Source organism: Mesocricetus auratus, unplaced genomic scaffold (genome assembly GCF_017639785.1).
Source record: "Mesocricetus auratus isolate SY011 unplaced genomic scaffold, BCM_Maur_2.0 Super-Scaffold_15014, whole genome shotgun sequence".
Classification (NCBI taxonomy): Eukaryota; Metazoa; Chordata; class Mammalia; order Rodentia; family Cricetidae; genus Mesocricetus; species Mesocricetus auratus.
This window is the reverse complement of record NW_024429186.1, coordinates 9,018,333-9,045,943: the sequence shown is the minus strand read 5'-3', so window position 1 is coordinate 9,045,943 and position 27,611 is coordinate 9,018,333. Positions and strand designations below refer to the sequence as shown.

Here is a 27,611-nt window from a genome sequence, read left to right as displayed (position 1 = left end):
TCAAATGTGCTATGATGCACACATGCATGTACACACATGCACACCACACACACACACATGACCATGAATACACATGTGCACACACATATACACAGGCACAAGCACACACACAATAAATGTAATAATTTTTTAAAGAATACAAGACTGAGTCAACATTTGAAAATCAATTAATTTACCACAATGGCAGCATAAAGAGCAAAAGCCATACAATCATACCAATTACAGAAAGAACATTTTAGAAAAATCTACATTCATTCCTATTGTTGTATTTTTTTAATCCTCAGCAAACTAGAATGAGAGGGAACTTCCTCAACTTCATTTTAAAACACCTGCAAAACCCTGCAGCTGAGGTCACACCTCCCAATGTGACACTGGATGGCCCCCTGGGAGATCAAGATGAAGGCAAGGACACCCCCTTCACTGCTCTTAGTCAACAGCACACAGGCAGCCTTTGCTGTCCCAATAAGGAAAAGAAATGCAAAACACACGGATCCTAAGGAAATAAAATTTTCTTCACTCACAGTTGACATGACTATCTATAAAGAAAATTCCAACAAATCCACATACGTGCACAGACAAAGGGTTGAGAGTGCAGTATTCAGACACAAAAGCCAGGAGTGTCTTTTCTATGAGCCAACAATGAACTACTGGAATTTAAAATTTTTTGAGCACAGTATCATCTATGATAGCACCAAGAATGAAATACTTAGGGTATAAATCTGACAAAATATACTCAGGATCCACATACAGAAACTGACAAGTCTCTAATAAAAAAATCAAACTAAAGAATATCCAAGTAAATGGGGTCTCTTCTGTGTTCACAGATACTCATCATTCTTTTCAGTTTGCCCACAGCTTCAGTACAACTGCAAACAATATCTCAGCAAGCTGTTGTGCAGCTATCGGCAAACTGATTCTAGAGCTGATTGAAAGACAAAAGGCCGCAAGAACCAAAGCAATCCTGGAAAAGAAGCAGCCAAAGGAATGACACTCTCTGACATTAAGATTTACTGTAAAGCTACAGTAGCCAAGGCTGTCTGGCATCGGGGAAAGGGAGAGGCAAACAGATCGATAGCACAGAGGGGAGCGCAAAGCACGGGACCCACACAAATGCCACCAGCTGATCTCCCACGGGAGCAAAAGCAGTTCACGGGAGGACGTGTACTGTTCCATCGGAAGGTGCTGCAGAAACCGGGAGCCGTGTGCGAAGGAGAAAGGAGGAGCGGAGACGCGGAGGATCAAGAAGAGGAGCCGAGGAAGCCCTGAGTGGATGGGTAAGGAGCCGATGATTGCCTAAGTGAATGTGTACTCTTGGACCTGAGACTGCACACGTGGACGTGAGACTGGACACGTCAAGGACCAACTCCTTGGATGCATGGAAATTAGCAAAGGCCCCAGGGGAAGCTGGCAAAGCTTTCCATATATGAATCAAGGGTAGAAAGGCAAAGCCCTCCTCTGGTCCAAGGACAAGTTCCTTTAAGGATTGTCCGGTGTGCACAACACTGGCAACTGCAGCTGTTTCCAGCGGACACTGTTTACCCACAGCGACTCGCTAACTCCTCCCCCTGCACTGTTCCTCAGAGACACACCGAGGTTCTGGGCTGTTTGGGGACTTGGTGCTTGCTACTCCTCCAGAGTGTGCGCAGCTCACCTGAGCCCACTTTTTCTGCGGCTCCCAGCCCTAGTCAGGGTACCAGAAACAAGCCTGGAAGAATGGGATGAAAAGTTGAAAGGGAGGGACATGAGGAAGGGGAGAAGGAGGAGGAGGCATTAGATCTCACTACTAATTCAAAATGGGTTGCAAGCCAAAATATAAAGCTGTCAAACTTCCGGGAAGAAAGCAACAGAAATTCCAGGGAACACTGGATTTGATGGTGAAATTGTGGACACAACATTGTAAGCTGGACTCATGAAATACTGGATTCACTGACCAACTAGACTCGATTGCAAGTCAAAACTTCTCAGCTGGAGGGGTAGTTCGGTGCTCTTGTAGAGGCTCCAAGGTCTGTTCCCAGCACCGATATTAGGCATCTCACAAACACCTGTAACTCCAGTTCCCAAGGATCCGATGCCACCTTCTGGCTTCTGCAGGTACTGCACTCAACATGCATATATACACACACAGACATAATACCTAAATTTAAAAAAAAAATTTAAGAGGCTTAACATATCCAAATTTTAAAAACTACTTGGAAGTTCAGAGAATTCTAAGCAGGGGTGGGACTCCAGTGAGATACTTTGTTCTACCACAGGAGCGCAGTACAGAGAGGGGGGTGGGAAGTTTGCTGCCCATGGGAACCACACATCAGCATCCTTCAGCCAGAGGTCATTTAGAGTGCTGGAGAGACGGCTCCACCATCAAAGGCTATGCTCATGACCAAAAGTATGAGGAATGGGTGGAGGAATCCAGGCTCTCGCAATGCATGGGGTGAAAAATGTATGGCTAAGCGATAAAGTTGACAATGCTTGCGTCTGCTCATGCTTAGCCCGGTGTCAGTGTAGATGGCTGCAGGTAGGAACATTTGCAGGCATGTGCATATCTTCAGGCTCCTGTGAACACTTACTCTCGTCTCCTGCCAGCCAGCCCAGAGGGCTCAGGAACAATACTCGACTCTGCATGCAGATCCTGGCTTCGATGGCCATTCTCCATAGAAAATAGCCAAGGCACCTTGGGAGAAAGCTGTTAAGAACAGGGCAGGAGCTGGGCGGTGGTGGCACACGACTTTAATCCCAGCACTCGGGAGGCAGAGGCAGGCGGATCTCTGTGAGTTCGAGGCCGGGCTGGACCGACAGCCTCCAAAACAATACAGAAAACCCCTGTCTCATAAAAAAAAAAAGAAGACTAGGGCAGGAGATGCTCAAGATGAGCCTGGCATAAACTGAGAAAGCATTCTGGAGAAAAAGAAGTGATGGAGATATACCAAACGGTCAGAGACCAACTGGAGCAGCCATCAATGACCCACAAGGAAACTATAAAACACAGAAATTATTAAAAAAATAAATAAGAGGTCTTTTAGCAATAATACAACTTATTGAATTCAGACTATAACATAAATATCTGTGAATCCACAGTAACATAAATAAGAGATAGGTATATGACAGATAGATAGATAGATAGAATAATGGATGGATGGATAGATAGATAATAGATAGATAGATAGATAGATAGAATAATGGATGGATGGATAGATAGATAATAGATAGATAGATAGATAGACAGACAGATGGATGATAACTCTCCCTTGCAAGAGAATGCCAAACCATGTATGGGAATACTACACACTCATGAAGAAGGGGCAAATTCCCATTCTTTCAATTTGGGATGTGTGTGATGATGACTTTCCAGATGTCTCAGTGGGAAGGCAGATAAGGGAACTACTTTGTGATGGTGACATCCCATAAACACCAGCAACAGTCATTCATGCTGAAAGTAGGTCAGGATGAGCAGGACACACTTCACCTCTGCAGCCTTTCTTCCCAGTCAAGGGACGATCCCCAGAATACTTGACCTCACCCTCAGAAGTGTCACGGTCATCACAAACAAGGGAACACTGGAAGAGACTAGAAGGATGCACGGGAAGGCGGTGCAGGGAGGAAAGCTAAGGAAGCTGAATGAACTGCAGAGCGTGGCTAATGACACTGCATGGGTACTGGTTCATTGCTTGCACCAGAATTAGAGAAGAGTCAGTGAGCTTCCAAACCAATCAGTAAAAGCTATGGAGCCTAGAAAAAGCTATCGAGCCTAGAGCACGCAGAGAGATGAAGAGGCCAGACACAGATGCAAAAGGAGCAGGAACAGAAAAGTGGGCAGAGACAGTGCGAGGGGAGAAATAACACCAAGCCCAATCCCTAGATGTGGTAAAAAGTCAAAAACTTAAGGATTCGAGGAGCAGACCCTACCCAGAATGAAGTTAGAGTAAAAGCAGGCCGGGCTGGCTAGCATTTATGTCAACAGACACAAACTAGAGTTGTCTGGGGAAAAAAATGAATCTTAATAGAGAAAATTCTCCCAGAGGATGGGCCTGGGGGCAGGTCTGGCGTTGTGGAGTAATCTGTTTGTACGCTGTGAGTATGTGTCACTCAGACTGGCTTAATAAAAAGCTGAACAACCAAAAGATATGCAGGGTTTCATGGCAGAGAAGATGCTGGAAGAAGTAGGGCGGAAAAGCCAGACAGACGCAGAATGAGTTGGACACAAAAGACAGGGCAGAGGTAAAAGCCACACGATAGAATGTGGATTAATAAAAATGTGGGTTAAGTTAGAAAAGCCTAAGCTACCGGCCAGGTTTTCCTCATTAATAAGAAGTCTCCGTGTGGTCACTTGGGAGCTGCTGGCAGAGCAGAGGGAGTCCACCTGCAGTCTGGAGGGCATTTTCTAGACATGTGATTGATATGGGAAGACCGGGCCACGATGAGCAGTGCCACCCATGGGCAGATGGTCCTGCAGTGTGTAAGAAAACAAACTGAAGCCGGGCGCTGGTGGCCACGCCTTTAATCCCAGCACTCGGGAGGCAGAGGCAGACGGAGTTCGAAGCCAGTCTGGTCTACAGAGACAGTTCCAGGACAGCCTCCAAAGCAATACAGAGAAACCCTGTCTCGAAAAACCAAAAAAGAAAGAAAAGAAAAAGAAAACAAGCTGAGCAAGCCAGGAGGAGCAAGGCAGTAAGCAGCATCCTCCATGGCCTCTGCTTCGGTTCAGGCCTCCAGCTTCCTGTCCTGCTTGAGTTCCTGCCCTGACTTCCCTCTGGGACAGATGTAATGTGGAACCTAAACTTTCCTCCCCTAGCTGCTTATGGTCGTGGTGTTTCATCACAGAAAAAGAAACCCTAACAAAGGTGCACTCCTATGCAGTCATCATATCCCTAAAATGAGAAGGGACACCCAGATCCAGCAATAGAAAGGACACTTAGATTCCCAGAAAGAGCAATCGGAACTGACTCCCTGGAAAAGACAAGGTGCTCAGTGGCAGAGCATGCATGGGGCCCAGGCTCAAACCCAGCACCATAGAGACAAGATGGTGTCCTTCATGACGCCAAAAGAAAAGGTTTTCAACTCTATGTCCACAGAAAACATCTTTCAATAATAAAGGTGACACTCGACCTTAGGTAGTAGCAGTCTGGTGTCCCAGCTACTCAGAATGCTGAGACCAAAAGATCACAACAAGTTCCAAACCTGCATAGGCTACAGAGGAGCCTAAAGCCAGACTGGATAAATCAATGAGATCATGTCTCAAAAGAAAAAGTAAAGAGGTCCAAAGATGCAGCTCGGTGGAGAGCGCTTGCCTGGGATGTGCAAGGCGTGGGTTCAATCCCTCCCCACACGCAAACAGGTGAAATAAGGGCATTAGGAGGCCAAAAGGAAACAGATTTCACACCCATCATACCTGCTGTAGCACAAAAAACCTAAAAAAGGGACCATTGCCGAGGTGTGGATAGAGTAATTTAATGGGGGGGAAGATGGTAAAATAACAGTAAGAACATCTGAAAAAGTCATAAGGAAACATACTATTAACTACCAACCTAAAATCACCTATAACACACAGAAGTCTGTGTATAAGTACATATATATCATTGAGATGAAATTTTACCATCTGGGTTGACAATGCTCCCCCCAAGAGAAAAGACTACCTAACAAAACCCCAACACCAGGCATGAGAGTCCTCTTTTACGTTGTTGATCAGCTTGTCCAAGAGACTCAGGAAACATTACAGTCTATCGCTACCGCCCTTAGGTACTCACCAGAGGTGGAAGATGAGTCCTGTTGCTGACAACACCATGTACTTCAGCCCCAGGGCCCAGAGGCCCCTGCGTGGGAACTGACTTGAAAACCTCCCTGAGGATGAATTTTTATGGGACCAGAAGACACTATGCAAACTTCCAAAGGATAGAGGCAACCAACCGTTCTACTGAGCTATGATGTCTAGGAGCCACCACAACAACCAGCATGGCACAATAGCGCTAAGTGTACACCAGTGGCATTCATACCCTGGTGGTAGCCAACAGATCTCTAGATGGATTAACAGGAGGAAAACCGTGCCTGGTACTGGAAACCCAGCCTGATGAAGCCATGGGACTTTGGAGGAAAACCTGCAATGCCACTTTACTAAGCCAGCATAGCCCCTAACTACTTCCTAAATCTTTGTCTTTATATCTACAGATAAGTTAGTCCCTAACCCTCATCAAGGGAACTTCTCTTTGCAAAAGACAGAGACCATTACAGGAAGCCACAACCAATCAAAATGCAGAGCCGTGGGGCCCAGTGTTCACTGATATATCTACAACCAAACTCCTAAGCCTAAGGCTCGGGGATCTTAGGAAGAGGGGTGGAAGGAGTGTACAGGGGGCTTACTTCCAGATTGTGTCTCCTAGGGATGTACGAGGCTACGCCCATCAAAAAGTAGCTGTCTAAAAACGAGCTGAACAAGGACACCAATAGATGAGACAAAGTGGAACGGGAAAAGCTCATGAGCCTCAGCTCTACACCAAGAACTACAGGCAACTAAGGAGTACTGAGAGCAGGAGACATAGCCTTCCCTGGGGAAAGCAAAGCTATTGGTTATCCAATACCAAATGGTCAGCCCCGAAAACACACATACAAGTAACATTGTGTGGACTGGGAAGGTTACATTTATATATTTAGGAACACACACACACACACACACACATATGTAAACAAGTAATGAAAGGGGGTCATGAATTTGAAATAGAGTGAGGAGGGGCATATGGGAAGGTGGGAAGGGAGGAAACGATGTATATTATAGTCTCGAAAAAAATAAATATTTAAGCCAGTCATGGTGGCTCATGCCTTTAATTCCAGCTCTCGGGAGGCAGAGGCAGGCAGATCTCTGTGATTTTGAGGCCAGACTGGACTACAAATTGAGTTCCAGAACAGCCAAGGCTACACAGAGAAACCCTGTCTAAAGATAGATAGATAGATAGATAGATAGATAGATAGATAGATAGATAGAGATAGATGATAGAGATAGATAGATAGATAGATAGATAGATAGATAGATAGATAGATAGATAGGTAGGTAGGTAGGTAGATATTTAAAAGGAACACTTCAGGCTGAATGGAAGGGGCATCACCTGGAACTCAGATCTTCAAGGAAAAACAACCTGTTTCCTCTTACATTTAAGAAGACAAATGTGCAAGGTTCCCGGTGATACACTACAGATAGCAATGACAAAGACAGGAGTGTGAAGGGAGCATGACGGGGTGTGGTTGGTGTGAGACGGGTGTGTGACAGGCGTGTAGAGAGAGCATGATGTGACTATGATGGCTGTGTGATGGGAGGGTGACGACTGTGTGTGCCGGGAGAGTGAGGGAACATGATGGAGTGTGAAGAGAGTGTGATAGGCTGTGGCTGTAAGATATCTACGTTTCCATGAAGTAATCAGTCATTCTAAAGACGTTAAAGTCAATGACGTAATTTTAACCCTAGAATGGTGAGTTGTCTCAGTAGGAAAGAACATTTGCCACAAGCCCAGCACCCTGAGTTCAATCCCTGTAACCCACATGGTGGAGGAAGAGAGCAAGAGAGCAGACGTCTGCATGGTGTCCTCTGACCTCACACACCATAAGGTGCACTATACCAGTAAGCATGTACACACACACACACACACACACACATGCACACACACGCACACACACAAGCACACACAAGCACACACACGCGCACACACACACACCATAAGGTGCACTATACAAGTAAGCATGCACACACACACACACACACGTAAAAGAAGAAAGAACTAAAGCGAATAGATTGAAACAAAACACCAAAACAAGTCCCTGTCATCCGAAGAAAACCCAAGGAGCCCAAACCAGTAAACGTATAACAGTGAGACACACAGATGGATAATTAAAAGGCAGGTGTTCAGAGCTACTGCAAAAGCCAAACCAACGCCAACTAAGCCTCCACAGCTGATGTCCTTAAAAAGCGAGGAAGGGACGGGCAGGGACGGCTCAGCAGCTAAGAGCACTGGCTGCTCTCACAGATGACCTGGGCTCCATTCCCAGGACTCTCATGGTGGCTCACGACCCCAGCTTCAGGAGACTAACGCCCTCTTCTGGCCTCTCTAGGCACCAGGCATGCCCGTGGTGCACAGACATGCATGCAGGGTAAGCTCCCACACATGTAAAGTAAAACTAAACCTTTTTTTTAAGCGAGGGAAAAATGAAAGAAATAATTCTTTTTTAGAGCCAGGGTTATAATCTTAATATTAGATAAAGAATCTTCAAGGCTCAGGGTTTTATTAGTGCCTATTCAGCATGGTTCATGAAGATACAGGGGTCAGCTCATCAGTAAGACATGGAAAGCACAAATGTGTGTGCATATAATAGCAGAATTCCACTATACAAGGAGCAAGATCTGACAGGTTAGAGGGGAACAGATGCATCTTGAACTATTGTTAGAGAGTTCAAATCCACTCTCCCAGTAATTGATGATATGGCATAGCTGATATGAACAATCTTACCAACCACAATGACTTAGCTAGTATTCATAGACTCTGACTTCCAGAAACTACAAAGTCCACATTTCTCTTTTTCTTTCTTTCTTTCTTTCTTTCTTTCTTTCTTTCTTTTTTCTTTTGTTGTTTTTTCTAGACAGGTTTTCTCTGTATTGTTTTGGAGGCTGCCCTGGAACTCCCTTGGTAGCTCAGGCTGGCCTCGAACTCACAGAGATCCGCCTGCCTCTGCCTCCCGCGTGCTGAGATTAAAGGCATGTGCCACCAACGCCTGGCAGAGTCCACATTTTTCAAGGAAATTCATCCCAACTGACCATAAGTTGACCTGAAAGATTCAATAAATTTAAAAGGATTGGAACCAAACACTAAATCTAACAACCAACCCAGCCCACACAAAAAATATTTTTTAAATTAAACAAGATACTTCTAAATAATCAATGTATCAATGAATTCACAAGACCTTGGTACAATGGTTTCTACAGAAAGCAAAGGCAGGGCAGGTAGCTCAGTGATAGGGCTCTCCCTGGGATGCTTGACAGTCTGGGTCCAATCCCCGGCAGTAGGGCACAAAAGTCACTTTGTCTATGAAATAATGCACAACCAGCACTTCATGGTTAACTTTGATGTTTATAAAAGACAAAACAGATAATGAACAAAGTCAAAAGTTGGCTTTTTGAAAGAAACAAAATTTGACAGACCTGTAACTAGCCTGATCGTGAAAGAAAGCTCAAATTTCCCAAACCAGAAACTAAAAGATGTTATCACTACAGGTTCTATAGATGACTTCCTATGCACAAATTCAAGCAGACTGAATTGTGAAAGGCTGCAGACCGTGGGCCTGGAGGTATTCATGGGCCATGTACAGGGCACTTAGCTCAAATCAAGTGACCACAAGTCTGTCCCATATCCCAGGCAGACATCCTATCGACTTGGGTCATCAAAAGTCAGAGGAGATGTTAATGCTGAGGTCAGTTTGGGGGACAAGGACATATTCCCAAAGAAGCTAAATATGAGGGCAGCAGACTCCAAGCCTGAGGCAGAGTTTAGCGTATCTGGGGGATGAGAGCCACTCCCTGAAGTTCAGGGGCAAAGGTACCACTTCTGGGGGAGGTAGGAGCTAGGATAGAGCTGTCCCCAGGGAGGAAATGGCCTAGGCCACACTACTAAGGCCTCATGCCACTTAGGCCTGCCTTTCAGGTATGTTTCTCCCATAGAAGGTCTCCTTCAGATTTTATAGCACCTGGGTCTTGGCATTCTGGTGCAAAGACAAGGCAGGTCCCAGTTTGAACTCACATCCCTCCGGAGCACTGCACAGGGAGCTCAAAGACAGAAGCCCAGAGTGAGCTGTCTCGCACTGAGGAGCAGACATTGGTCTGTGTGTCTTGCACTTCCACACAGGTCGCAGGACTATGGATCCCCTCAAAAGGGATCACAGAGAGAAGACAGGGGACTCTGGGCTCTCTGCACCCTGGGGATGCGAGTCTTGACTAGGAGAGGCCAGGGCTGGGGGCCTCCTCATACTCCTCCCAGTGAGCTGTCAGAGCCTCCTCAACTCAAGATACAGTACCTCATGAACTTGGCAAGTCTACAGTCCAGAAAGCAGTCCCAGGGTCAGGGGAGGGTGATGGGAAAGGTTATCAACTTCTCCCATCTGGTTATTGGCCATTTGTATGTGTTTGTTAGAGAACTGTCTATTCGATGCATTTGCCCGTCTATTGATTTGATTGCTTGTGGGGTTAGCTGTTGGGTTTTTTGAGATCTTTATGTGTTAGAACTTGTCACACACACAGCTGGCCAGGATTCCCCTCCTATTCCACGGGCATCTCTCTTCCTTCGCTGTGCAGGACTTTTGTCACTGGGCACAATAGTTTTTGTCAGCTCTCACAATTGTTCCCTGAGCTACTGGAGTTCTAACCAGAAAATCTTTGACTGCACCTCGTCTTGAAGTGGTTTCTCTCTGCTTTCCTCTTTGATCCCTTCTGAATTGATTTCTGTACAAGGCAAAGGAGAAGATCTCACTCCATTCTCCTGTGCGTAGATATCCAGTTTCCTCGGCACCGCTTGTTGGAGGGGCTCTTTTCTTCCATGTGTGTGTTTGGTGCATTTGTCAAAAGGCAAGCTGCTGTAGCTGTGTGGGGCTGTTTCCGGGTCTGCTGTGTCCCCTGGCCTCGTGTCCGTTTCTAGGCCAATACCTGGTGCTCTCGTTATACACACGCTGATGCTTCTGCACGGCTCTTTCTATGATTGCCTTAGCTACCCAGGGCCTTTCGTGCCTCCCCGTGGATTTTAGTAATTTTTTTTCTAGACCTATGAATAGCATCATCAAAGTTTTGGTAGACATTTCACTGACTCTGTAGACTACTTTCCGATCGTGCAGCCGCCATCTTGGGGTGTGGGGAGTTAGCCCAGTGGTAGAGCACTTGCCTACCAAATGTAAGGCCCTGGGCTTCATGCTCAGCTAGTATTCGTGCATAAGTATGAAGGAAAGTTCCTGAAGAGGATCATACCTTCTAGGGAACCTCATGCAAGGCCGATTAACTGATTACGCCTTCAGTGATGTGGAGAGGTTGGAATGTTGCAAGTCTAGAGCCAGGTTATCTTTAGTTCCTTTAAGTCATTTATTGTCCTCCTTTGTTATAACCTATCATGTCTGTGACCACTGGGTAAATCCATCAGCACACAGGAGCAGGGTTAGTGAGAAAGCTGTAAGACAGCTCCTGGGCCTAGCAGAGCTCTCCTGCTCTGCTGTTAACAGACTATCTGGTGTTTCTGATGTATTTGGGAGACACTAGGTTCTGTGGTTTTGGAGGCTGTCCTGGAACTAGCTCTAGTAGACCAGGCTGGTCTCGAAGTCACAGAGATCCTCCTGCCTCTGCCTCCCGAGTACTGGGACTAAAGGCAAGCGCCACCACCGCCCGGCATTCTGGTGTATTTTTAAAACGCCTTGATGTATGACTTTCTGTGTTCTCTTACTATTACGGCTTCATAAAACTGCTTCCACTCGGGAATATGGAATCTGAGGAAAACTAAGTGTGTGTCCCCCAGACCACAGTCGCTCCTGTTTGACTCCAGAGGTGAGAGGTGATTTTTATATAGACAGTTGCTATGCCTGAATGTGGTGCTCCAAGAATTTGATCGGCTTTTCATAGGACAGGTCATCCAGATGGAAGGGATATACCTGCAACACAGACTCCTTGTGACCACACCCTCTGCAGGGGTTATCTTCCCCAGGTGGATTTTGGCGTCCTTTCCGGTCCTCGCTAGGGCCATTTGTTGTTTATTCGGAGCCTCTTGCTAGGACCCTGTCTGCCGGATGCCTCGTAGAGGTCTGAGTTCAAAGTATTTGATCTGAGGCATCTTTCCTGTCTGTTTTGAAATCTTTTTGGTTCTGAGAGTCGGTTTGCTTTTCTGTTTGCTGGCATTTGGTCAGCTACGGTCGCCAGCCATCTCTCTTGTTCCTCCAGCCACGCCTCCCGGGTCTAATTTAAGGAAGGAGACAATGTCTGGAGAAAAACAAATGAATCTTTGTTACTGCCACTGGTTTTATGTTTAGTGTGTTAATTCAACTTGTAAGTATTTAAAAAATGGGAAACTCCAACGGAAGATAAGTTGGCTTTAGCTTCCCTCAACGGACAACATTTATTATCTCCAAATTGGTTTATTTTGCATGCTTAACTAAAAGTCCTAGGCAATAAAAATTTTTAAATCACAAACAAGCAATCTGCTTTAATTGGGATTTAAAATCATCTTAAAAGGAAATGACAAAATAGGTCCTTTACCAAAAAAAAAAAAACAATAAAAGCTCTAAAGACTACATGTGAGTTAAAAGGAATGTTGCAAATAAATAAGAAATCAATTAGAGGTTCCATCAAAACTAGAGATAACTCCTGAGACTAACCCCCTCTCCCATCTTTCTCTGACCTTGTCTCTTCTTTCTTAATCTCATAACAGAGCAAAACTCTCCCAAAGGAAAAGGCTGTGGGCTGCTTTAAGGTAAAGGTTAGAGAAAACCCTGTCTGCCTGAGCCTTGATGTCTGACCAAATGCAGGGCAAAACAAAATAAGAGATCGTAGACATTGCTAGAGGAAGGAGCCTGTACCGGAGATTGACAGAGGCCAGTAGACAACCCCTGAGCCAAGAACCAGTGACTCCTTTGTTTCTTTCCCTTCCTGCTTCTTTTAGAGACACAAGCAGTCGTGTGAATATTAAATTATCATACAAACTAAAGGAATAAGACTTTGGGTCTAAAGTAAAATAAAGGAAGACATTTCTCTTCCTCTGCTGTTTATCTCTTAACAAGAAGAAAATTTAGTTCCTTTAAGTTCACTCTCTCATGCTACTGAGCCTTGTTATGCCTCAAGGAAATCAAAATATAAATTTCAGGGCCAAAATCTTGGCTGAGGAGCTTGGAACACTGGCTGCTCTTCCAGGGGACCAGGGTTCAGTTCCCAACACACACACACACACACACACACACACACACACACACACACACACACACACACACGGTGGCTCACAACCTATTCAGATCTGGAATTCCAGTTCTCTGGGATCCAACACCCAGCACCCTTCCGATTCCATCAGGCAGCGCACCCATCTGGTGCACCTACATACATGCAGGTGAAACATTGTTACAAATAAAATAGAACAATGAATGGTGTGACAGACTTGTGGCCACTTTCAAGCTTGTTTTATTTTTTATTCACTTTTATTATTTTTGATTTTGTTTTTTCACATACCCAATTAAAATGCACTTGAGCATATTTATAAATATGAGTGTTGTGGTGCTATATTAAAAGTCCTAATAAATATACACTGTCTTGTAAACTTGGGAACTCTGAACAGCTTACAGCCTACTCAAATGGCAAGTCAGGGTCTAGTAAGTGTTCCATAAAACCTTAAAATGTCATTTGTTTATGTATAAAGGAACTATAAACTTCTTAAATCTATCCCAATGATATCTTTGGGTTGATTAAGTGTTTCATAGAAACCTTAAAATGCCATTTGACCATGTAAAATAGCATTCATTGGAGCCACAAAATAAAAGTTTCATTAAGCTATGAAATTCAATGTTATACTCGGGTTCTAAATTATAAATATATATAAATAAAATATATAAAAATAAATATATGTAAATACAAATTAAATTTTTATTTTATTTGTGTAACAGTCATGGGTAACATAAAAATCATATAATTTCTTTTCTGGCAATGTTCTTAATACAAAATTGTTAAATATGAAATTTTTATATGTTTGCCAAAGATCTTTGTGGAAGTTCTTATCCTAAAAACAAGAAAGAAAAGCCTAGATTCTATTTTTTATGTTTAATCCTTTCCATCTGGACAAAGCCTTTGCTTGTGAGGTGACAACCACCTCGACAGTAGGGAGCTTTCCCTTCGGACTGCAGAGAGAGCTCAGTGGCTAAGATTATGTACTTCTCTTCAGATAACTGGAGTTTGGCTCCCAGCATTATGTCAGGTGACTCACCACTCCAGCTCCAGGGGGCCAGACCTCTCTCTGACCTCCCTGCACACCTGCACACCTACACACACACACACAGCATTAAAAGTAAATCTTAAAAAAGAAGAACAACAACAAAAAAAGAAAAACAAAAAGAAATTATTCCTACTTGGTACATTCCTGTTAAATTATATAGCCATCACGGAGATGATCTGAATGAACCAATGCTGAGATCTACCTTTAAAACTGGGCCTGTTTGATAAACACTAACACACTGTCAAAACTGACTAAAGCTTAGTCTTTCTTCAAAGGTTCTCTCATTTCACAAGCATCCACCATCTCCTCATGAGAGAAGTCCTCTGCTCCCTCTAAAAGAATTAAGAGGGAGTGACAGGAGCCATCCCTACTTAAAAAAAAAAAACACTATTACAAAGGACTTTGAATATAATAACCAAAAATTCAGAATTAGAGTCCTCCTCGAAAAGATTTAAAAGGCAGCAGACAGTTTTATCGACTGAAAGAATAAAGGACATCTCATCAAAGACTCCAGTGTGCCCGCAGGAAGAGGACTGTGGGTCCTGCTAACCTACCACCGACTGCAAAACCCCGGGAGACGAACTTCTAGATCCACGTGCTCACATCAAACATGTGCCGACTTCACTGAGAACAACCCAAGTGACTCCGAACACCATGTGCTGCTTATATTCGGCTGGCTTCCTTAACAGCCGAGGGTCCCATGTAACCACACATTTCTCCTGCCTCTTAGATTTCTTAAATCTTTCCAAAACAGTGTGTTTTAGGTTTATTTAGATTGCTTTGTGTGTAGGACTGTTTTGCCTGCAGCACATGCAGACCTGGTGCCTATGGGGGGAAGAAAAGGGCATCAGGATCCCGTGGAACTAGAGTTACAGATGGTTGTGAGCTGCCCCGTGGGTGCTGGGAACAGAACCCAGGTCTTCTGCAAGAGTAGCCAGGGCTCTTAACCACTGAGCCATCTTCTCTAGGCCTTGAACCATTTTATCATTAGATGTTTTTAATTGCTTGTAACAGTCAGCATTTAATTTCATATAATATTAAGTGATTAAAATAATGCTAATTGTGGTTTCAGTGAAGTTACATTGTGTCCTTTCGTGAGTCATGATTTTGCGACAGCTGTTCACTGACCCAGAACGCCTACCTTGCTCAAACCTCATTTTCATATTTAAAACATTCAAGTGTTTTCATTATCTTTGCAAAAATAAAATTCTCATTTTCCAGTAGAATTTGAATTTTTTAATCTAATTTTTTAAATTTACAAAATTCTCATCTTCCAAAAGAAACTCCATTGGGGGGGGTGTCCCTATACTTTAAATCCAAAGTATTACAGCCAAAGAAACTTCTTTCTAGCCAGATTTGGGTTAACTGCTTCTGTCCAAATTATACAAAAGACATCGATCTCTAAAAATAACAAAAATCATATTTTATACCTTAAAACATGATGTTTCTTAATTAAATGAATATTTAAGATATCCTATAGTGTAACTAGCTACGATTTTAAAATTAATTAAACAAATTTGCATTATGCTACTAAAAAGGAAATACGTAACACTAAAGTAACTCCTGCTAGAGTCCCGTTTCCATTTCTAACCACTAAATATAAGAAATAAAATTTCTAGGGCTAGAGAAGATGATTCAGTGGTTAAGAGCACTGGCTGCTCTTGCAGAGGACCTGAGCTCAATCTCGGGACCCACGCTGTGACTCACAGCCACCTGTAGCTGCAGCTTTGAGAAATTCAGGAACCTCTTCCTGCTTTCTTGAGCATATCATACGGCACATGTGGCAGATAGGCACACATATACACACAAACAAAAATAATAAAATAAATCTCACTTTGAAAAGAAGAAAAAGATTTGATTACTTCTACAAGAAATATAAAATTCTAACTTCTCACAAGTCTGACCTCCTGTTTTCTACGCCATAATTAATGATAATTCTGGGTACATAAGGAAAAGACAATCCTGGTGAAAGGTGTTTTTAAAGAATACTATTCTGGGGCTGGAGGGTTGGCTCAGTGGTTAAGAGCACTGGCTGTTCTTCCCAGGGACCCAGGTTCAATTCCCAGCACCCACAACCATCTGAACTCCAGTTCCAAGGGATCCCACATCATGGGCACTAGGCACACAGACGTGCACAGATATTCATGCCAACAAAACACCTGTACACATTAAAAAAATATCGTGCTACCACCCAATCTCTTCCACAATGTAACTATTCATTTGCTCCTCCAACCATGACCTAAGGTCAGAGAGTTCAAGTTTGTTCTTGCTCCTCAAGGTCAAATAACAGGACCTTTGGTAAGGGCATGGTCACTAGATGTCTTGAGAACTGGGGCGGTGACTGCGCTTGCTCGTCCCTTGAACCATGGGAAGGACGTCTTTTGCCCACCCCTTTCGCTTTGGGAATAAAAGGGCTGTGAGAAATAAATTTGAGGCTGCTGTAGCATTCACTGAGAGCCCTCCCAGCTCTATCTTCTGTCTCTTGTCTCTTCCTTTCTCAATTTTCACTCCCCTTTTCAGGTATTATTCGAGAGGTTGGCTGGCTCCAACAAACACCAAAATAATAAAACCGATCAAGTCAGTATCCAAATAAGACTTAAGATAATTTAGATATTAAAAATCAATCTTTCATAGCCAGCAGCGGTGGCACTCACCTTTAATCCCAGCACTCGGGAGGCAGAGGCAGGCAGATCTCCGTGAGTTTGAGACCAGCCTGGTCTACAGAGTGAGTTCCAGGACTGCACAGAGAAACCCTGTTTCAAAAAACAAATAAACAAACAAATTCTTTCCCAAGAATTAAAGCTAGTCACTCCACATAAGATTATAGCTATAAAACCATGACAAACAGGAAAAATTAGAAGATAATAGCTTTGTTGAAATACTCCCAAAAAATCAATAAAATATTTCATAGGGTACCAATAGCCATAAACACTGGGAAGAAATACATAGCCAACCTAGTTTTAAATATATTTACATATACAAATTGTTTAAGTCATCTGTTTCCTTCCTTTGAACCTACTCTCCTTATTCGGCCACACAGTGTACTTGGCTGTTTTAATTTCAGTTATGTAACTCCTATTACATGTCACATGTTATGTCAAACACAGGTAACTAAAACAATGGCTTGAGGATTTTACCATGATCCATAAGTCCCTTTCTTAATGGTTTCACCTGCTGTTCCTCTCTCATGAAGACTGTTCTTCTGCATGCTACTCAGCCTCATCTGTATCAGGTCCTAGGAACAGGCATTCCTAGCAGTGAGATAAAGTTAATGTCTGGGCCCTTTGTGCACAAATGCAGTGCTTGGAGGAACTGTGGAGGAATATTCCAGAAAGGAACCTTATCAGCCACTGAACCTTCCTCAGAGCTGATCAACGATTCAGTTGGTCAGAAAGGTTGGGATGTTGCCAGTCCACAGCCAAGTTGTCTTGGGACATCTTTAGCTTTTTTTAACAGACAATGATTGCTCTCTTCCGTGTGTGACCTAACATGTCTGTGACCATTGGGTGAGTTCAGCACCTACCACTTAGGCCTCAACCTGGTGGAATTTCTGGCCCCACCAGCACCAGCTCTGTCACTGCCTCCAAACATAGTTCTTTACCAAAAACACTCAGGAGTCAGATGTTGGGGTGAACACCTGCTGGCTCAGAAAGGCCAAGAAGCAGTCAGCTGACCTTCCTTTTTGGCCAGAGATGCAGCAAGAGAGTGACTCTTCAGCCACCCCAAACCAAAAAGACGGCGAAACTCCAAGTCCCTGCATACTCCTTCCTGTAAGTCTTTCTATCATCTGGGTCTTCCACACTCTCTATGGCCAGTTCCTGTCAACTAGTTGCTGGCTCTGCCCTCTCATCCAAGGTTGACTTTATTAACACAGTATCAGGTTTCACAGTGCAATCAAATATCCCGAAACAAAAGCCTTTCTTCTGTAAGTTTCCTTGGTCATGGTAGTTTATCACAGCAACAGAAAATAAATTAATACAGTCCATAGCTCTAGCTGAGACTCCAGTCTTTACATTGAGAGTGGAGAGAGCAGAGATCCTGCTTTTAGAGGGATGACTCTAAGTCTTTCCACGTTACTTGGGGTAGAGTTTTGTCCTGGATAGTTTCATTATATTGATGTCTATAATTCCTTCAGGTCTTTTCATCAAATAGGGATGCACCGAGATGCTTTGTACATTTCTGTCATTATGTCTATCTTTGTGTGGTGCTGCATTTGTTGGTTTGCTTGTGTTGTGCAGTCCTTGCATGCCTGGAAATGCAACCAACCTGATCACAATGTACTGTCTTTTTTAGTGTGCTTTTGAGTTCAATATTCAAGTGTTTCATGAAGACATTTCCATCTGCATTTGTTAGGGAAATCGGAATATAATTTCCCTTATTTCTTGTGTCCTTACTTTGCTTTTGATATCAATAGTAGCTTTATAAGATGCCACTGACCACACTCCTTCCCTTTTCACTTGAGAGTAGACATGGCTCTACTTTAAACACTGGATACATAGAGCCCAACAGTGAATCTGCCTGATCCTGGGCTTCTCTTTGGAAGACTCATTATCATGGTTTCGATCTTGTTTGTTCTTCCCAAATGAATCTGTTTAAGTTGTTCACATCTTGTTGCAGATTCAGTAGGTCATGTGCGTGTAGGAAGTTATTCTCCTCTTGTAGAGATTCCAATTTGTTGGAATATAAATTTTCAAAACATTCTCTAAGATCTTCTGGATTCTGTTGCTATCTATTTTAATGTCCGTTTTTTTATGGCTAGCATTATAAATTTAGGTCTTCTCTTTCTTTGAGTTTGGCTAGGATGTGACAATCATGTTTTCTTTTTCAAAAAAATCATCTTTACCTCCATTGATCCTTTGTATTGTTTTTCATCTCCTTCCTTTGAATTCTTCCCATATGTCATTCCATCCACTGACTTGTGGCATTAGCTTGTTCTTGCATCCCTAAGATCTTAAGATGAGTCACTACATCATTTGATGTCTCTATTATTTTAACGCAGGCACTCATAACTCTAAACATCCCTCTTAGAACTGCCTTTGCAATATCCCAAAGGTTCTGGTAAGTTCTACTTTCATTCTATTTGATTTGAGGATTTTTTTAACCTCTTCCCCAATTTCTTCAATGATTCATCAATCCTTCAAGGGTATATTGTTCAAGCTCCATATATTTCCATTGCTTCTGTTGTTTCTCTTGTTATTAATCTCTAGTTTTATTCCACTACAATCTGAAAATCTGATATTTTGATTTTTTCTCACTTGTTAGACTTGTTTTAAGGTGTAAAATGCAGTCTGCTTTAGGAACTATCTCATAGGCTTCTGAGAATATTGTGCATTCTGTAGTCATTATGCAATATTTAGGATAAATATCTACTAAGTCTATCTTATCTGCGGTGATGTTTAATTCTATAGCATCAGTTTTTCTGTCTGAATAATCTGTCTATTGATGAGCACAGATTGAAGTCATCTACTACTATTACTGGTTTTGGACTTGACTATTTGTGTCCAGTAGAGTTTGTTCTATGAAATAGATGTCCCGACACTTTGAGTAATTTTGACTTGAAGTCAGCTTTATCAGACACACACACACACACACACACACACACGCACACACACATATATATGTATGTATGTATATATGTATGTATGTATGCATGCATGCATGCATGTATGTATGCACATATATATATATGTATGTATGTATGCATGCACACACATATATATGTATGCATGTATGTGTGTATGTATGCACACATATATGTATGCATGTATGTATGTATGCACATATATATATGTATGTATGTATGTATGCATGTATGTATGCATGCATGTATGCATGTATGCATGCATGTATGCATGTATGTATGTATGCACACATATATGCATGTGTGTGTGTATGTATGTATGCATGTATGTATGTATGTATGCACACATATATGCATGTATGTATGTATGTATGCATGTATGTATGTATGTATGTATGCATGTATGCATGTACGCATTCCTGTTGTTTTCCGCTGCCACTTACTCGCTTGATTTATTGGCATCCACCTTTTGCTCTCAGCCTTCTGACGTCACTGCCAGTGAAGTGCATTGCTGGGAAAAACAAGTAGCGGGATCTCATCTTTTTAAGTGGAGTCAGCCAGTCTGTGTCTTCTGTCTGTGTAGTTAACACTGCTTACATTTGGAATGCTGGTGGCTGAAGTTTGTGATTCCTGTCATGTTGTTAATTCTTTGTCTTTTTTATTTTTTATGGTGTGTGGCAGTTTCATACATTTATATACGGAATGTAATCATTTGCACTCACTGTCCTCCCCCACCCTCCTCCCTTTGTAACTCTTCTTCTCAACGCATCCCACCTCCTACCTTCATGCCTTGTAAGAATTGCTTACCTGCGCCATTTAGTGGAGCAAAGACAACTTACTGACTGCTTTATCACCGAAAAAATGATTCCTGCCCGCCCCACCCATGCCACCAGGAAGCATTAATTTCCAATTGTCCCTCTGGGAGAACTGGGGTTCTCACGAGTCCCTCTCCTAACCATGAGGAAATGCTGAGATCATGATATTATTATTATCATTATCGCCATCATTATTATTATTATAAGGTTTGCTTTATTTTAACCCACGTCAGGTCACTAGGCACAGACATGATGGGAGCTTTATTTCTTGGTCTCTTCCTCCTTGGACTCTGTCTTGATGATCTCTATCTTGGCGTGGAGATGCTCCTCCCAACGCTTCCCTGCTTCTTTGGTCTTAGACTTGTGAGCCTCAGCCTGGACAGTCAGGAGCTTCTTGTCGTCCTTGTCTGCCTTCAGCTTGTGGATAATCTGCTTGTTTTTGAATATATCCCCCCTGACCTTCAGGTACAGGCTGCAACACACATGGTGGTCAGTCTTTTTAGACTCACTGTCTCTCCTGAGAAGTCGGCACAGGATCTGCATCCTTCCCATCCAGGTCACCTTCTCCTATCCTATGCTCATACGCCGGCCCTCCAGTTGAGCCAAAACATTCTTCTGGCATTGAGCCTGGGAGTGGGGACAGTCAGGCTTCCAGATGATCTGCCCATCTTTGATCGACTTCCAGATCTGCTGAAAGGAGTTGGCATCGTGATTTCATTGGTTTCACTGAGGTCCGACAAGACCTCCTTTTTATCACAGCGGAGGACACGAGAGGCAAGCCTCTTCTGAAGCCTGGGCATACTCATGGCTGAGGACGGCAGAGAAAGGAAAGCTTGGGCTGGTCTTACACAGATAACCACAGCCACAGTGAGTTGAGCTCAGGGGCTATATCATGACCTTCATGACCTGAAGGATCTTTTTTTTTTTTTTTTTTTTTTTGGTTTTTACGAGACAGGGTTTCTCTGTATTGTTTCCGAGGCTATCGGTCCAGCCCGGCCTCGAACTCACAGAGATCCGCCTGCCTCTGCCTCCCGAGTGCTGGGATTAAAGGTGTGCGCCACCATCTCTCGGCGACCTGAAGGATCTTTTGCTGCACATCTCCCCAACTCCAGCTCTTGCAACCTTTCCACACCCTCTTCTGCAATGCTCCCTGACCTTGGAATGTGTTGCACCTGCTGTGCAGCCTGCATCTGAGCGAGGTGGTCGAGATAGATGGCACAGAGACCGGTCAGTTGCTTTAAGAAAACTTTATGCTTCCCCAGTCACCTTAGGAGGAGACCCCAAGTCCGCTTAGGAAAACTCTCCAAGAAAAAAACGCTTCCCTTTTTAAGGACTTTTGCCATCCATCTACATACAATTCTCCAACAGCTCTCCCAGACTTCTCACCCTCCTGGCTGGTGGTTTAATCTCCGGCCCCAGAATCGGGGAGAAACAGCAGGGGAACAGGAAGAGGCATCTAGCCGTAGGGGGTGTCAAAGTCATGGTGTTTCAGTGAGCAAGCCCTTATCTGAGCCCTATCAAGAGCTTTATAGCACTGAATTGTTTTCAGTAAACATTATCTCACAGCTGCCTGCTCCCAGGCCGAAGGGGAAGTGGGTCTCTGCTCAAGGTCTGGTGTCCCCACAATTCACCCCTTTTTATTTTTAAATGAGGCACTCCTGGCTTAGGTCAAGTAGGGTCACCCTCCCTGGCCCGTCTTTGGGGGACCTTGAACCCCTGTCTTAGGTGGGAGGGGTCTTCCCCACAGGTTGCCCGTCAACAGAGTGCCCCAACCTTAGAATCATCTGTAATAAGGCTTTATGGCTATCGGGATTGCCATGGGCTAAGGCACTTTGAACTCAGCATGAAGCCAGAATGCCTACTGCCACTGTTACCATTCCTAGGACCCCCACTGACATAGCGCCTCTCTGTCATCTGCCCTTCCCCTGATCTGGGTCATAGCATTCTACCACCAGCCTTTCTTTGCTACAAGGGTGATTTATAGTTACAATTTGACGGTCAAAACAGTGATAAAGTTTACAATCATTTCAAGATCTACTTAGGAAAGCATTAGAGAGTGCACTTGCACAGATACATTAGGTACAATCATTGATGTTACACATGTAGCATTATAAAAAATATGAACAAGAGGCTTGTTGCACTATTTACAGAGTACCAACTTGTTCCCGTGGTGATGCAGTCTGCCGATTTAATGTCAGTAGTATCAGCCGAATATGCAACCAGAGTCAAAGTCTTTTTGTCGCACCAGGACAAACCACATTTCTCCAGAAAAACACACTGGCATAGGTGTGATTCTAGAAACAGGAACCACCAAGTCTGATATTTTAAGTGACCAGTCCTGTTTAAATACTGAAAAGAGGCTTTTGTCACTCATCACAGTCCATACCAATGTCCAAATGTTTTAAATGGGTCCTTTTTTCCCCCAAAGGGAAAAGCTGGCAAAATGAATTCTGTTGTTTTAAGGTGTGTCAAAGGCAAACTGCTAATCTTCCAGTTTTGTTGGCTTTGGGATGAAAACTCACGGGTCCAGGAGGTTGATGTAGCAGGCCTGATGAGAAACTGGAAATATCGAACTGACTGTTTTATTTCCTTCCCGGGCTGTAGATTTGATGACATCAAGGGTCAGGAACACCGATTTAGGAGATCTCGAACTGGCTTGGGCAGGCCCCCACGGTCTCAGGTCCAGTTTTCTCTGCTCCATGCATCTCACCAAATGTTGTGACAGCTACTGAAGCTTTATTCTTTTCCTGTAAGAAAACACAAACATGCCCTCGACCCCAAATTAGGGTCTTCTCCGCTGTCTAGTGTATGGATGTTTCCATTTGACCTGAGCAATAGTTGCTCAAGTTTCATTATGCCAGAATCTGTCTGAAGTAGATTGCTCACTGGCATTTACATTTTAAAAATTCTTAAATGAGGAGTGGATTATTCAATGAATCATGTGGGGACTGGGGACATTACTCCCCCTTTTTTATTTTTAAATTTTGTATGAACTGTTGAAGTTGGACCATAACAGTAGAAGGATTTGTCTACCCTCCTTAGTCAACTATCTAGATGAATTGGGATCACTATTTAAATTATTAGTAGATGTCCTTTAAAAGGGACATAACCATTAAGTACCTTTGAGAATCATTTAAGGATTGTAAACTATACTATGTCCCAAATAGTCCCTTTTTTTTTTTTTTTTTAACCTGTAGCTCTCACTAGCTGACAAGGCCTGGTTTGCATCTGAGCTGACAAGGCCTAATTTGCATCCACACAGACACCTTTGGGGGTGGGGCCTGCCAAAGCGGCAGGGCAGTTCCCTGAAAAAACCTCTCTCTCTCTCTCTCTCTCTCTCTCTCTCTCTCTCTCTCTCTCTCTCTCTCTCTCTCTCTCTTTTAATTGACTGGCTCTGAGGGCTTAACTTGAATTTTTTGTTAAAATATTAACCGACTGACTGGATGTTTCTTTTGGCTATATCTAAATCGATATAGTTTTTAACTGTTTGAAGGGATTTAAGTACCCCTTTAATCATATCCAAGGCAATTAGAACAGTTGCTTTTGTCAACATTCACGCATTTACATTTCACACTTCATACATACTGAGTTGGCCACGTCCATACACACAGACCATGCACACATATCTCTCCTTTTGCCTAGGTTATGATTAGTTTGTTGAACTGAAACTTCTTTAACAGAACAATTCCAGTCAATCTTTGAATTAAGACAAAAGGTTGAAAAAGTCCTGTATGTCCCTCATCATTTCTTCATTAGAGAAGTTTTGGGCTACACTCAGGGCCTACAGCCATACCCACTCCTTGTAATTCTGTAGATGTAAAGTGGAAAGGCCAGGCTTTTGCCAAAAGTTTTTAGAGATGACTCACAAAATTGACCTTAAATTTGTATCAATAACCTACCCCATATAAATGTAACCAAACATTTTTATTTTATATACCTTTGTCTTTTTCTTTACTGAATACTAATACCTCATTTATTAACTGTTGCCAATTTTTTAATTGACCTTAAACTTGTATCAATAACCTACCCCATATAAATGTAAACATTTTTTATTTTATATACCTTTGTCTTTTTCTTTACTGAATACTAATACCTCATTTATTAACTGTTACCAATTTATTTTAATTTACCCATCTTTAATCTATCCTCCCATTGAGGATGATCCTCCAATCCACCCTCCAACTGAGGGCAACTTCTTATCTTAGTTCCCTTTCTTTCCTGACCTTTGTTAGGTGAGGGCCTAGACATTTAATCTGGTACCCCTAGCTTGGTACCCCCTTTTTAATACATCCTTATAGCCTTACTTGTTGGCCATCCTTTTAGATCTCTGAGTTTTCCTTTACTTTCCTGACCTCAGTGGATCAGGTGAAAGACTGGCCTTATTTATTAACTTTACCAAATTTTTTAAATTTATCTATCTTTAATCCATCCTCCCATTGAGGATGATTCTCTAATCCACCATCCAACTGAGGGCAACTTCTTAGGTTTCACTTTTCTTTTTTGACCTTTGTTAGACAAAGGCCTAGACATTTAATTTGGTACTCCTAGCTTGGTACTCCCTTTTTAATACGTACTTATAGCCTTACTTGTTGGCTATTCTTTTAAATCTCTTAGTTTTCCTTTACTTTTTTGACCTCAGTGGATCAGGTGAAAGACTGGAGATTTTTTATTTTATTTCTTATTTTACCCTCTTTTTTTTTTCTTTTTTTTTTTTTGACTATCCTTTTGGAGGCTGTCCTGGAACTCGCTCTATATATAAGGATGGCCTCCATACTACCTACCTCTGTCTCTTGAGTGTTGGGATTAAAGGCATATGTCACCAACACCCGACTCTAAAGATCATAGCGAACATCCTTCCAATCTGGGACATTTAAGCCTCCCCCAGTAATGAACCACGTTTAATCCATTTTAAAAAGCCTTCCATGGTTGTAGTCCCCTGTTTTTTAAGTAACTTTTTTACATGATACTGTAATTTAAACTTCCCGGAACTATTCCCCATGGTTTCTTTTCTTTTTTTTTCCAATCTGTCCTTGGCCAGAAAAAGAGACGAACCCGCTCACTTACCTCGCTTTCGTGATCTCGGTGGGATCCTCCAATTGTCGCACCTGCTGTGCAGCCTGCATCCGAGAATGTAGCGAGGTGGTCGGGATAGATGACACAGAGACCGGTCGGTTGCTTTAAGAAAACTTTATGCTTCCCCAGTCAGCTTAGGAGGAGACCCCAAGTCCGCTTAGGAGAACTCTCCAAGAAAAAACGCTTCCCTTTTTAAGGACTTTTGCCATCCATCTACATACAATTCTCCAACAGCTCTCCCAGACTGGAATGGGTAACAGAAGTGCCTCATTTAGGGTTGAGCACTCCAGCATCACTTATATTGCCCGCTGATACAGTAAAAATGTTCTGTGAAGAAGACTGGGCAGCACTAATCTATGGGTAGAAACATGAATATCAGGATGTGGTTTGACAACACAACCGTTGAGCAAGACAATGGCAGGTTCACACACACACACACACACACACACACACACACACACACACACACACACTATGGCCTCCCCTATTTTATCATCTGTGTCCCCTATTCAGAGCCGGGGTTTGCTGGCTGATAGAGTTGAACAATATTGACTCTGTTCTAGGTCTTCTTTGTTCGCTTATTCTTGTCATGAAATTCTTTCCAGCGCTTGGATGAAATTGTCTTGTTCCTCCTCTCTGTGTAAGGATTTTTTCAAGGGTCTCCTGTACTCTTAGCTTGGGGGTCATAGACTGCTTTAATCTGTCCTCCTGAAACGTCTTTACTTCTATGTCAGCATTAGAAGATAACTTTGCTAGGTATAACCATCTCAGCTGGCAATTATTGTTTCAGGCCTTGAAATAAATAAGTCCTGGCTTTTAATGTTTCTGCTGAAAAGTCTGATGTTATTCTGATGGGTTTGGCTTTGTAAGCAAGCTGCTATTTTTCCTTTGCAGATTTTATTGTTTTTACATGTTTTACAGTTTTAATATTTTGACTACAATGTGCGATGGAGCAGTTTTTATCTGACCATATCTGGAGTTCTAAATGCCTCTAACCCTTGGATACCCATTTCTTTCCCTAGATTTCAGGTATTTTATGCAATAATTTCATTGAGTAGATTTTCTATGTCCTTGGGTTGTGTGAGTGTGTGTGTGTGTTTGTGTGTTTGTGTGTGTGTGTGTGTGTGCATGCACTGGCATTACAAATGAATGCTTAGTCACATGTTTTTTTTCCATGGGTTCTGTGGATTCAAACTCAGGTCCTCAAGTTTGTGAGATAGGCATTTTGACTGACCCATCTCCCCAATCCCACCCACCCTTGGTTTTTAATCTCAGCTCCTTATCACCTTATGGATTCTTCAGTCTAGACCCTGATCATGTCCCATATTTATTGCGAGTTGTAGTCATGCTTGGCTTTTTTTTTGGGGGGTGGCACTTTTTGTTTTGTTTTGTTTTGTTTTTTAAGACAGGGTTTCTCTGTGTAACCTTGACTGTCCTGGAACTCACTCTGTAGACCAGGCTGTCCTCAAACTCACAGAGATCTGACTATCTGCCTCCCAAGTGCTGGGATTAAAGGTGTGTGCCACCACCACCCAGATTTGTTGTTTATTTTTGGGATTGTAATTTAATTACATTTCTCCCTTCCCTTCCTTTCCTGCCTCTAAGCCCTCCCTATTCTACTCCAAATTCATGGCCTCTTTTGTAAATCAATTGTTACTGCATTCATGTATATATTTGCATATACATATATATTCCTAAATGTAATCAGTTGAGTCCATGTAATGTTCCGTGTGTGTGTGTGTGTGTGTGTGTGTGTGTGTGTGTGTGTGTGTGTGTGTGTGTGTGTGTGTGTTTAGGCCGTTTGGTACTGGACAGCCAATGGGTGAGCTTTTCCCTGGAGAAGGCTGCTTCTCCCACTCTCGGCTTTCCTGTCACCTGTTGATCTTTGTGAAGGGTTGAGCTCTTGTGGGCTTTTCCCTGTCCCTCTTGGCGTGTTTGTTGGTGCCATCCTTGATCAGATCATGTTTGGGCAGCCATGTTGGTAAGACATTATGGGTGTAGCTTCTGATGTTACTAGGAGACACAGTCTCACAGTAAAGTCCCTGATCCTATGGCTCTTACAATCTTTCCTTCTTCCACAATGTTCACTGAGTCTTAGGTCTGGCAGTATTTTTTGGGTGTATCCACTGTGACGGAGCTCTACAACTCAGCATATTGAATGATTGTGACTATCCG

General features: G+C 42.9%; 1 pseudogene; it reads right to left on the bottom strand.

Annotated features, from left to right (window-relative positions):
• Positions 1-20,624: 20,624 nt before the first annotated feature.
• Positions 20,625-21,169, bottom strand: LOC101833234 (annotated as a pseudogene).
• Between the last annotated feature and the right edge of the window lie 6,442 nt (positions 21,170-27,611).